The 13,305-nt window shown below is 33.7% G+C and overlaps 1 long non-coding RNA gene across 1 annotated transcript in view; it reads left to right on the top strand.

Moving 5' to 3' along the window:
- Positions 1 to 10,623, top strand: part of LOC122211187 — a 52,633-nt gene extending 42,010 nt beyond the window's left edge. Inside the window, exons 2-3 of the long non-coding RNA XR_006198548.1 lie at positions 9,281 to 9,370; positions 10,475 to 10,623. This is a non-coding gene — a long non-coding RNA (uncharacterized LOC122211187). The remainder of the gene's footprint in view (positions 1 to 9,280; positions 9,371 to 10,474) is intronic.
- Positions 10,624 to 13,305: the final 2,682 nt, after the last annotated feature.

The following is a 13,305-nucleotide window of genomic DNA, read 5'->3' as shown; positions in this document are numbered from 1 at the left end:
GAAACCAATATTACACTGTATGTTAACTATCTTGAATTTAAATTAAAAACAAATAAATAAATAATAAATAAAGTCAGATTATAAATCCTTCCTAAACTCCTTTGAGATATAAATCTTGGACTCTTGCCATTTTTACAACTCAAGAATATCTTTCTCAAGGCCCTGGAAGCCAAACCCTAAAAATGTAAACATCAAGAACGATAAAGCCCCTATCAACCTATCTCTGGAGGGTAGGAGCCTAAATCCCAAGGGCAACAAGGAGCAGAGATGGTGTAATGACTGTCAACCTGCTCCCGAAAGCCCTGTAGTACTTTTCTGTAAATTTTTTTTAATGTTTATTTTGTTGAGAGAGAGCACGAGACAGAGCTCGAGAGGGGAAGGGTAGAGAGAGAGGGAGACACAGAATCTGAAGCAGACTCCAGGCTCCAAGCTGTCAGCACAGGGCATGATATGGGGCTAGAACACAGGAACTGTGAGATCATTACCTGAGCCGAAGTCAGATGCTTAACCAACTGAGCCACCCAGGCACGCCCCGTCCTGTAGTACTTTTCTACTAGTGGACCTCAGCATGCTTAAAAACTCTCCCACTTTTTCTTTCAGTAGAATTCAGCTCAATCTCTCTCCCCTACTGCAATAACCATGAATCTTCTTTGCCTATTTAACTTGTCTATTGCAATTATTCTTGGACATATCAAACACTGTCTATACAAATAAAGCACTTTAATTTTTCTTTCTTCATATAATTCCTTCTAGAGTTAGCAACTGTATAGAGTACTTTTTTGAAAAAGCAACTTCTTTGAGCTCTCTTACTTAACCAAGTTAGTTTATAGGAATGCTGGATATAGTATAATTATAAATATCGTGGGCAGTCATGTTGAATATGCCTAATACATTAGTGCAACATAATCTTTTTTTAAAATACATATTTTATAAGACAAGCTAATTTCTGTTTCTCTGCATTCCATTAATTTTTTTCTAGCTTGATTCAGTAATTTCTCTAATTTGTTTTGCTGATTTTTAGTGGCCTTTTGTAGCAACTTACATAAGGTTTTCTCTCCCAACTGCTCTCTCATTCTTAGTTGTTCTGATGTAATAATATTATTGCTATTTCTATCATTTTATTGATGAAAATATTAATATAAATTGGGATGCAAGGTAACAAACTATTTAAATAATTTCCTTAATTTTGCCTTGCCTCCCAGAAAATAATACCAGGAAAAGCAGTAAATAAAAATAAATGCAAATAAATACATGCTATGTTAGAAGGTTTTAGGTACCATGTAAAACAACAACAACAAAGTAAATCAGGGTAAGATATCTTGAGAAAGGGAGGGAGAGATATTTTGAAAGAGAGAGAGATTGATTCATCTTTGTCAAGGACATTTTTGGCAGTGGAGCAACTACTGCCATACCCTTGCCCTCATGTATCCAGTTGAAGAATGCACAGCAGTTCTTCACATTTTAGATGAAGAAAATTATTATAAACCAGAACTCCACAATATTCTTTATTAGTAAAAAGCCTTTGCATTATATACACCAAATAGATGGAATATTTAGTCCACATGATATGGTATTTAAAAGAGAAAAATCAAAATGTGTAATAAGACATGATATTAAGTCAATACAATTAATTATATACTCTTTTTGACAAAACAAAGACATCTTAGAAACAAAGAAATCAATATGCAAAAGGCAGGGTCCTAAATCACTGAAGAACCAAGTTCTAGAAGAAAAATGTCAAATTAAGAACTGTTCTATGTTTTTATTTTGATAACAAGTGAATGGCATTAATATTTTCAGGTTTTAAAACGTATCAGACAGTCTTTAATTTAAATGACAGAATAACTTTAGGTTTGTGGTAAATTCTCTCTTTTTTTTTCAAACAAACTAAAGATAATTCTCCTTTTGATTATTATTCCCAGGTCTTAGGTATAGTGATATTTTTTCCCTGAAATTTAATACATTCACCTTTATGCACAGATGGAACTAGTTAACATTTCTTCCATTTCTTATACTCTTCAAACCAATTTAATTTAAAAATATCGAAAGAATTCAAATTACTTACAGTGAATAATTCTGAAGAGAGTCTGGCTTTATCCTCTTAAAACAAAAAATATAAAGAATTATAAATTCATAGATATCACTGAAGAGAAAGTACAGAATGAGAGTCTAAGTCAAATAGGAATCTTTGCATGTATTCATGAGCACGTGTGTGTGTGTGCATGCTAGGTAGAGAAAAACTGGAGATTTCTGGAACACATTCACAGTGAAACAACTCAGTCAATGAGGGAAAGGATGCCCAACAAGAAACCATGACGTTGTTACCAGAAGCAGCTCGCTCAGGAATCAGGAAGGCCATTAATAAAAAACTGAATTTCAGGGAAGCTGTCACCAATTAGCTACAGTCTTGGAGGCCAACTGAGTCACCCGCAAAAGCAGAGGCCTAACACGGAAAAGGTGGAAAAAAGGAAAAACTGTAAAAAAGAGAAAGGCAGACCAAAAAGTACCGAAACCACCAGGATAATGGTCGTTGATGGTGTCTCTCTGCTTGATTGTCTTGGACTCCTTAAATCTACTTCACTTTGATACCTCTCTTAATTTTGGCAATTGATCAACAAAAAGAATTCTAAATACATGTGAATCAAAAACTTATCAAACAGGAGTGCCTAGGTGGCTCAGTCTGTTAAGCGTCTGACTCTTGATTTCAGCTCAGGTCGTGATCTCATGGTTTGTGGGGTCAAGCTTAGTGACAGGCTCTGTGCTGACAGTGCAGAGCCTGCTTGGGATTCTTTCTCTCTCCCTCTCTCTGTCCCACCCCTGCTCGTGCTCTCTTTCTCTCTGTTAAATAAATAAACATTAAAAAAAATTACTTATCAAACAACTAAACTTTTTGCAAAATACACGAGGGCAATTAGGTATCCTATAAGAATTATTCTATGTAATTTAAATTCCTCTGATAGTCTAAGGTAATTAGTCCATTTTTATCAGATTCTTTTATTCATATGAGCCAGATGAAATTTCCTGGAAATTCATATATGAGGACACAATGAAGACTGATGACCATGATGCTATGTGGTAGAGAATAAAATGCATGCATTTAATCACATGACCCTTTAGAAAGAGGAAAAATTTGAAAATGTGTGGGAAGACATTTCCTCTAGTTTTTGTATTTTGCCCACACAGACACTAGTTCAAACTTTTATCAAGAGGTTCATAATCTTTTCTTTTGTCACAAAAGAAGCAATGAAAACAGTAAGATTAAAGCAGTGTATTACCACTTCCCTGAGCTAGATAGGGTCAATCAGTGTCAAAAGTGACAAGAAAAGACACCAAGGCAATATAGCTTATCAGAGGGAATCTATGGGGCCCTCAAATGAGAAAATCTTGTGAGAGCAATGAAAGAGAGAGAGGTAAAGTGACACACAAAGTGGAGGAAATCACAGTATCGATTTTAATTTTTTTTAATTTTTTTAATGTTTACTTATTTTTGAGAGACAGAGAGAGAGACAGAGAGAGATAGAGCATGAGCGGGGGAGGGGCAGAGAGGGAGACACAGAATTTGAAGCGGGCTCCAGGCTCTGAGCTGTCAGCACAGAGCCCAACACAGGGCTCGAACTCACAAACCATGAGATCATGACCTGAGCCAAAGTCAGACACTTAACCGACTGAGCCACCCAGGCACCCCTGAATTTTTTTTAAGTAAATGATTTGTCTGTGATATGAAACTTAGTACAAACACAGGGACAATGAGTCTAATTTTTCTGGCTTATTGTCTGTTAATCTTAATTATCTGAATATTTAATTTTCTTTACCCCTGTTTGATCAACACTTGACACAGCTGTGCCCTTATCCAATAAGGTCAAAAGACTTTTACAACCACTTTACTGAAGTATGACTGACATACAAAAAGCTGTACATATTTAATGTATATGGCTTGATCAGTTTGGAGATAAGACATACCTCTGAAACCATCACTGTAATCTATTCCATAAATGTATCTATCACCTCCAAAAGTTTCTTACTGCCCTCTGTACTTAATTTTTGTGTGATAAGAATACTTAATATAAGACTTAACCCCTTAGCAATTTTTAAGCATACGATATAGTATCATTAAATACAGATAATAATTATTAATCTTCCTCCCCCTATCTGCTGGTACTAGCATTCTGTTTTCTGGTTCTGAGTTCAACTATTTTAGATTCCTCATATAAGTGGTATCATACAGTATTTATCCTTCTGAAATGGCTTATTTCACTTAGTAGAATGTCCTCTAGGTTCATTTATGTTGCTGCAAATGGCATAATTTCCTTCTTTTTTTTAAGGCTGAGTAACATTCTGTTGAATGTAGACACCACATTTTCTTTATCCATTAATGTCCACCAATGAACATTAATGGTGCATCTGTATTTTGGCTGGCCTGATTAAAGCTACAATAAACATGGGAGTGTATATAATCTCTTTAAGATCTTTCCTATTAGTAAGTGCTTAAATGTAAAAGAAAATAAACTGTCAAAGAAGAGGATATGAAAAGGAATATGTAACCTGATACATAAACCTATAAAACGAAATTTCTAAAATTCAAAAATAGGGGTGCCTGGGTGACTCAGTTGGTTGAGTATTTGACTTTGGCTCAGGTCATGATCTTGTGGTTCATGGGTTCAAGCCCCATGTCTGGCTCTGTGAGGACAGCTGAGAGCCTGAGCCTGCTTCAGATTCTGTGTCTCCCTCTGTCTCTGCCCGCCCCCCCCCCCCACACTCATGCTCTGTCTCTCAAAAAATAAATAAAAAACATCAAAAAAATTTTTTAATTCAAAAATATACTTTGGAATATTTACCCTGGAAATTTTGACAAATATACCATTTTGCTATTACAAAAAGGGTGGATTATTAAATAAAGTAAATAAATGTCAATCCTCATCTCATACTAGCACAAAAGTAAAATGCAGATCAATTAACATTGTTGATGCAAAATTGAAAATATTTTTTAAAATCTAAAAAGAATAGGATAATTAGATGAGAACCTTTTCAGCAAGGGGAAAAAATACCAAATAAATGTGAGAGAGAAATGATTGTTGTATGTGAATATGTATGTACTTTTTCCTAAGTTATAAAATAGTTGACATAATATAAAAGGCAAATAACTGGCTAGAGAAAATTGCATAAAATATAATGGATGAACGACCAGTATCTTTTAAAGACTTTACATAAATCTATAACAGATGCAAACCCTGGTAAAAATGTATAAAGAGGGGTGCCTGGGTAGTTCAGTCTGTTAAGCATCCAACTCTTGATTTTTGCTCGGGTCATGATCTCAAGCTGGTGAGATCGAGCACCTTGGCAGGCTCTGCTCCCAAGCACAGAAGCCTTCTTGGGATTCTCTGTCTCCTAATCTCTCTGCCCTTCTCCTGCATGTTCACATGTGTGCACACACATGCACGTGCTCAATCTCTCTCTCTCTCAAAATAAATAAATAAAATATCTTTAAAAAACAAAAATATAAAAACATGTTGAATGTGTATAAAGATGTATAAAGGATATTATTAGAAAATATTAAATATGGAGTAAATGAAAATAAATGTTTAACTTCATGTTTACTTAAATCAATGTTAATTTAAATGTTTTTGAAACGATTTCTCATGCTAATATCAAAATTTGGGAAGTGTCTGTGGAAAAAACAGTCTCTTATACTGCTGGTGACAGTGCAGTTTTCCAGGAGAGTAATTTGGAAATACGTATCAACTGATATATTTAACAATATGTTAAATATGATATATTTAAAATATATTTAAATATATATATATATATATATATATATATATATATATATATATATATGTTAAAAGGTGTTTTGCCTGATGATTACACTTTACACTACACTGATTACTAGAAATCAATCCCAGGAAATAATCACAAATATACCAAAGCGTTATTAGCTACAAGAATATATATTGGTACATTATAGATAATAGTAAAATATTAAAAACAGCTATTCAACCAAAACTGTGGGGTTTATAAATCAACTATAATATAGTCAGGTGGTGCAGTTATAAAAAAGAAAACTGTAAATAATAAATGTGTCCTTCTCTCCTTTCTCTTTCTATGTCTGCCTCTCTCTCTGTCTGCCTCTCTCTCTCCCTCTAAACACATTATATGTATTTATCTACAAAGAATGGATTGTATATTACTAATTTTAAGAGGAATCGGTTTTGGGTAGTAGAGTTATAAAAGACTTTGCTTCATTATCTTATGCATATTTTCAAAAGCGTTCTGCAATAAATGTGGATTTACTGTATGATACGTAAAATATAAGTTATAAAAGCAAATCTAAGAGAGCTTTCTCTCATATGTTAGTGAGGGAGGATTAAACTAATTAAGTGGTCTAAACCTTCTAAAAACTAATGGAAAAAAGCCACTTTACCATACTGGCTTTCTAAGAACACCACCTCACAATTTAAAATCGTGCTTCAGCATTCCATTTGACAAATCTATGTACTTGTCTAATGATTGCTGAAGAATTGCAACAATCATTGCTGGGAACATTTCTGACTGATGAATCACTCTCTTACAAGTAAGTGCTATTTGCAAACTGAGAGAGTAAAATGATTCTTCCTTATGATGTACTAAATAATAAAATAAAATGTATGTTTCTTAAATGTAAGATGCAGGATTCTGCTTCTTGGTGAAATGCCTTCCTTTCACTCATATGTATGTGTGCATATATTTATGAATTTTCTTTATTAACAAGAACAATGGATTTGGAAAGGGAAAAATACACTGGGAATATCTATAGTATTTTTGCATGCCAAGAGACAAAAAAAATTGGGGTGCCTGGGTGGCTCAGTCAGTTAAAGGTCCAACTCTTGGTATGGGCTCAGGTCATGATCTCAGCGTTCCATGGGTTCGAGACCCACACTGGGCTCAGAGCCTGCTTGGAATTCTCCCTCTCCCTCTCTCTCTTCTCTCAAAATAAATAGATAAACTTTGTAACTTCCCAAAGATAACTTGAAGGATAATATATATGTATACATAATAATATATATTTAAACTTCTAAATATTTATCAGATCAAATCTTCTATGCCCTATTTTAATCACTTTATTTCACTACTCAGATTTGTTTTCATAACTATTATGTTATCTCCCTAATTGGAAGCGTTCCATTCAAGTGTTTGTACCAAATAAAAACATTCAACCATATGTTACTAAACTTCATCTCTGGTTTTATTACACCTTTGCCCAATTTTTTTCAGACATTTTCCTGAGATGATAGTCTAAGCTCTTTACGTGTTATTCAAGGCCTTTCATAATGCAACTCCTACCTGTTTCTCCAACTTCTCTACCACACATCCAAACTTACACTTTAATCTCAAGCAAATCATGCTGCTTATAAATTTTTCTACATCTACCGTCCCTTCTACCTCTACAGGTTATCCTTTTTACATGGAATTATCATTGCCTAAATTCATCATCAGCTAATTCTACTGAATTCTACTGAAGCATCATTCAGTTGAAGCAACACTACCATTTCCCATAGCAGTCTCCCTCAGTATGACCTAGACAGCATTCTTTGGAGTCCTGTGATGTCCTCTGAAGAAGTCTACCATTTTTCATATCACATTAAGTTGCACTTTTCTATTCATAGGTATGAATAGGGACATTTGGAAAGCAGGATAACTTTCTTATTTTAATTGTATTCACTGTATGCTTCAGTACATACATAGGTGATAAGTGTTTTTTAAGTCAAAATGGTCCATTTGGGGGGTTCAAATGAACCCACACTTGTTAATTTTTAGCTCTTAGGAATTGAGAAAAAAAGAATGAGAGACAGAAAACTTTAATGTTTCTATTTTTGGATAATCAGAGTATGATATTACCATATTCTGAGTTGAGAAATACAGAAGGAAGATCATATCTAGGTAACTGTATGAAAAAGTCAGTTTAATAAGAGATATCTGCACTGTGCCAAAATGGAGATGTGCAATAGAAAGTGAGGTAGAGAAGCCTAAACACCAAAGAAAATAAAGGGAAAGACTGTCTCGAGATATAAATGTAAGACTTTTCATTATAAAGTTAAGATTAGAAATATTTTGTAGGATGGGGAGGACTTTCATAATTCAATCCTATTTGTTTTCAAGACAGGAACACCATTAGTTAAGAGAAGTATGGTAGATGAGAAGTTTAGGTAAGAACTCAAAATAAACAACCCAAGAGGTGCCTGGCTGGCTCAGTTGGTTAAGCATCCAACTCTTGATTTCAACTCAAATCATGATCTCACATGCCCTGCATCAGGCTCTGTGCTGACAGCATGGAGCCTGCTTGGAATTCTCTCTCCTTCTCCCTCTGTCCCTCCCCCCCTCAACATAAATAAACAGTTAAAAAAATAATAATAAAATTAAAAAAATAATAAATAAACAACCCAAAAGTAGTAGTAAGTAATGCAATCGGGAGTCCCAAATCAATTGCCTATAGTCGTCAGGCTTGTAACACAAAGGAGCAGAGTGAGACTTAGGTAACAATTCTGGTAATACAGTGTCATCATGTCTTGTTCTTAGTTCTTCAGCTGAAACTCTGCCTCAGTGTCAGAAAGACACAAGGATTGGATTACTGAAAACAGAGTATCTTATATTAAGGAGACAGCAACTCTTTTAGCAGTCTTTGATGATTTCCACAGAGACATAAAATCTTTGTTACCCAGTATTCCCACTTTTCAAAAGAAGGTGGGAATCCAGATTTTTATGCTAATTCCCTATTTTTAACTATTAAACAGTGCATGAGACAAACAAAAGACATCTCCAGGCTACATCCAGCTGCTGACCACAATTTTGGATCCACTGTACTATCTGGATAAAGTCAATGTCAAAGATGGTATAGAAATATCTCATTTAAACAAATAAAGTTCCAAACACAGGCAATGATTTCACTTAATTTCAGTGAAACACTAAAATATATTAACAGCAATGTAACTGCAAGTTGGCCATATTGGGTTTCAGAAAAAACTGTTCTTTCATCCTGATCATATTATCTAATAAATATATATGAATATCTCTCACTCATCATTTACTAGATGAAAATAAAATGAGAAAAAGAAAATGCTTGAGAAATCATAAGATATTTTAAAAATTCATAGCATTATTATTAAAGTATACTAATAATATGGTTGAATTGAAATCAGTAACTTCAATATCATTATTTGTAAATCAGGTCAATTTACATATAGTAAACATAGGGTATATAGAAGTATACAGCAAAAATTAATCTCTTCCTACCCTCCTTTTTAAGCAGCAGTCCCAACATGATGCTTCTCACTTCACATCACCACTTAATGAAGAGAGACAACATTTTGGGGGGTGGAGGCAAGGGTGGTTACGGCAGGTAATTTGTAATAAATACTCTCCTAGATATAATAATTTATATTAACATACTTAATTCTAAATAAGTCACATATACCATTGATCAATTAGAAAAATGAAGATGACTCACATTTGATAATTTCTACTAGATATTTAGAAGTATGATACATTCTTTGAACTATAGTCACCTACCAACCAAAATCCCCAAATCATAGAAGAATGAATTCTGCATAACCTCAATGTCATGTTTAGTAAGGTAGAGCTGGATGGAGAAATATTTTCAGGTTTCATAAAAATTAAAAAAAAAAAACTTCAAAGAGAAAACATAATCATCTGAAAAAGTGTGATAAAGTATGCTCACTGGAATTGAAATGGTCCTTGGTTAAAAAGTTAAGAAAGTAAATTAATACACCAAGCACAACGGATAACTTCAGCAATAAAGAATGTTTCACTCCCACTCACACTGTAAAAGGAAAAGAGTTCAGTCCAATTAAATATTCATGAAACAAAAGATCAAGTTTAACTTTAACTCTTAGATCAAGTTCAAGACAGGGCATGAACTAATGATCCAATAGTTTATATGAATATTAAACACTAAGTAAAGGAATAAGTCAGAACTACACCATGGAATGGATTTCACTTTAACTTAATTAACTTATAGTTAATTTTACAAATTCTAGGTAAGAAACTGACTGACATTTAACATAATCATATCCAAAATCACATACTGAGGGTTAGTCAATTGATGAGCTGCCCTAAGTTTCAGTAGTTAATAGATGTACTGTGTATTTTTATTATATTGTGGTAATAGTTGTTCTTTACCCAAATCTTTTAGCTTCTTACACATATGAAAATTAAATATGAGCTGATAGTCAAAAACCCATATGTGAATTTAGTTACTATACTTTGCCCTCAAACTTGTGCAAACTTATTTTAATATGTCTATGTATTATTCTTAGAATTTAATTGTTAGTGAGGAAGACACTGCATGTATTAATGATTTGAAATGAAAACTCCCTCCTGAAACCTCTCCAGAAACAAGTGTAAGCAATTTCATTTCAAAAGATTGATGGAATAGAAATACACCCAAGGAAGCTTTGACCAATTTGACATCTTCCTTTTAAAGATTCAGGAAAAAGCAAGGTTAATCCAGCCACAGGCAGATTGCCTCCTCTGAGTTTATACAAACTGGTGAAATGTGCAGGAGGCCTGAGAAGCAGCTGAGAGGTCCAGCGAAAATAATCACCTGCTCTTCATGCCAAGAGGCAACAAGCACTCCAGGTAAGATAAAGTTCCAGACTTCAAATTTATCCTCAGTGCAGCAGGCCTGCGGCCATACCTCCCTCGAGAAGCTGCCTTGTCCATCACGACAATCAGTTCAACCAAAGCATTTTATCCATTTATTTATTTTCAAGTTGTCAACAACATTTTAGAAGGCAAAGGCCGACAAATCTTCTTCCATAAAAGCCGAAGGGATTTGTTACTCCTTTTAAATAAAATGACCTGCAGACATTTTTGCAAAACTGCTAATAAAAAAGCTGAGTGCTAATATGTTGGCTAAACAAAAAATAAAGCCTTTTAAGTATGTACCAGTATAATATGATGAAATACAGTGCAATTCAGAAAAGAAAAAACTAACAGGAGTAGAGAGGTTAAGCAGAATATAATAATTATTACATGAACTCATTCTCATTTGCCCACCCTATTGTTTATTCAGGATATCAGGAACTTCTACATTGTAAAAAATGGTATTTGAAATTAGGTATGTGCACTTTCACTAAAACACTCAAAGAAAGAATAAGAATTCATATATTCTCCTCAACAGTCTCATGTACCATATTTTAACAACTGCATTAGCTTATGTTTCATACTATGAGCACTTAGAGTTCAAGGGTTTCAATGTGCTCTTTTCTATACACACAGTATATTTCAGTCACTGCCATATGATGGGTAGTCAATAACTGTTGAATGTTGTAATAAATAAAACTATTTTAGATCAAAAGATCTTAATTTTGAGTCAATTGAGGGTATTTAACAGACTTACGAGCCCTCAAAATTGTACACAAAATACCTTTGCTGATGTACAAAAAGTCCATTTTATCCCTGTGGAGAAAATCCACAAAATTCATCATACTTCCAAAGAGTATCATGACTTCCATCCCACAAATGATTAACTCTCTTTTCTTTAAAAAATGTAAAGATACAATCTTTCAAGGCGTATGGTATAATAGAAAGGTCTGAGACTTACCAAAACCCTCAGAAAACCTCATACTTTCACAGTGATTTGTTAGAAACATGTCTATTAAAAAAGGAAACTAAGATGTTGATTAGGACCATTTTTTAAGCACTGTAATGAGGTTTTATCCAATACAGAAATTAAAAAACTATTTTAAACAGCAATAAGAGGTGTAAAGTTTGGAAAGAACTGTAAAGAATGTTATTATGTATAGAAGATATTATCATCTATATAACAAACATAAGATAACACACAGACAATAATTGGAATTAGGGGTGCCTGAGTGGCTCAGTCAGTTAAGTGTCCCACTCTTGATTTTGGCTCAGGCCATGATCTCATTGTTTATGAGTTTGAGCCCTGCACTGGGCTCTGTGCTGAGAGCAGAGCCTGCTTGGGATTCTCTGTCTCCCTTTCTCTCTGCCCCCTCCCCATGTGCCTGCGTGTACTCACTCTCTCTCTCTCTGTCTCTCTCTCTCTCTCTCAAAATAAATGAATAAACATTTAAATAATACTAACAGGGCACCTAAGTAGCTCAGTCAGATGAGCGTCTGATACCAGCTCAGGTCATGATCTTCGCGGTTCATTGAGTTCAATCCCTGCTTGATCCACTTTGGATCCTCTGTGCTCCTCTCTTACCTCCCCCCAACTTGCTCTCTTTCCCTCAAATAAATAAGTGCTTAAAAATAAATAATAATAATAACTTTTAATTAATATAAGAATTCAACAAGATTGCCAGATAACAAGATCAATATTTTAAAACAATGGGAGTTTCAAAAAATTAGGGGGAACAAAGTAAAGAACACATAACTTAAAAGATTCATTTATTTCTTAAGAAGCTTAAGTTACAAGAACTCTGGAATATATATAGCATATTTTATAGAAAAATATAAAACTATATTAAAGAACATAAATATTGAATAAGTAGAAATTTCATAAAATAAGTACTAAATAGAAAAGTTCACATAGTTTCTTTTAACAAGGCACAAAAGTATCAATTCTAAAAGAAAATGATAATAAAACTGATTATGTTGAAATTTATGTTGCTTTTAACAAATGACACATAAAGAGACGGTCTACCCAAAGGAATCAGATATTTTCAGTGTATATAACTAGTAAAGACATAGTATCTAGAAGATGTTCAAAATGTTTACAAACCAAAATTTTTAAGACACACACACGAACATAATATAAAGTAGTACTGGGAATAGGCATAGAAGTCAGAGTAGAAGTAGTTATAACTATTGCTAGCATTAGCATCATCATTACTATGGTTATTTAACCAGAACTTCATTTAAGCAATCTTTTCTTCTAGTCCCTTCATTAGATCAGGTTATCATAGTCCTGGGAGGTCTCACCCCAAATCACAAAGACTGCCAAAACTAAAGTGCTTTTTTAAAATCCCAAATCTAAATTTCAGTCTATTAGCACAATACTTAATCCACTGACTCCAATTATTACAAATGCTTTTCTATGCAACACAATAATTAAGATTTGACCACATGGTGAATAAGGGAAAACATATACTCATAGGATTCAGTATAAAAAGAATTAGCTCGGCCTCAGAGTAGCTGAGTAAGACGCGACCAGTCATTACAGCAATGGCAAAAGAAACTACAACTAAAACTGTGTGACAAGCTTGGTTATCATTTTAATCAAATTTTATCATTTTATAATTTTGTGGTTGACATCTATAAATAATAGACATTTTAATGTTTATTTAT

The sequence above is a fragment of the Panthera leo genome, chromosome F2 (assembly GCF_018350215.1).
Source record: "Panthera leo isolate Ple1 chromosome F2, P.leo_Ple1_pat1.1, whole genome shotgun sequence".
NCBI lineage: Eukaryota > Metazoa > Chordata > Mammalia > Carnivora > Felidae > Panthera > Panthera leo.
Note: the sequence above shows the minus strand (reverse complement) of the source record. Positions and strands in the feature narration are given on the sequence as shown.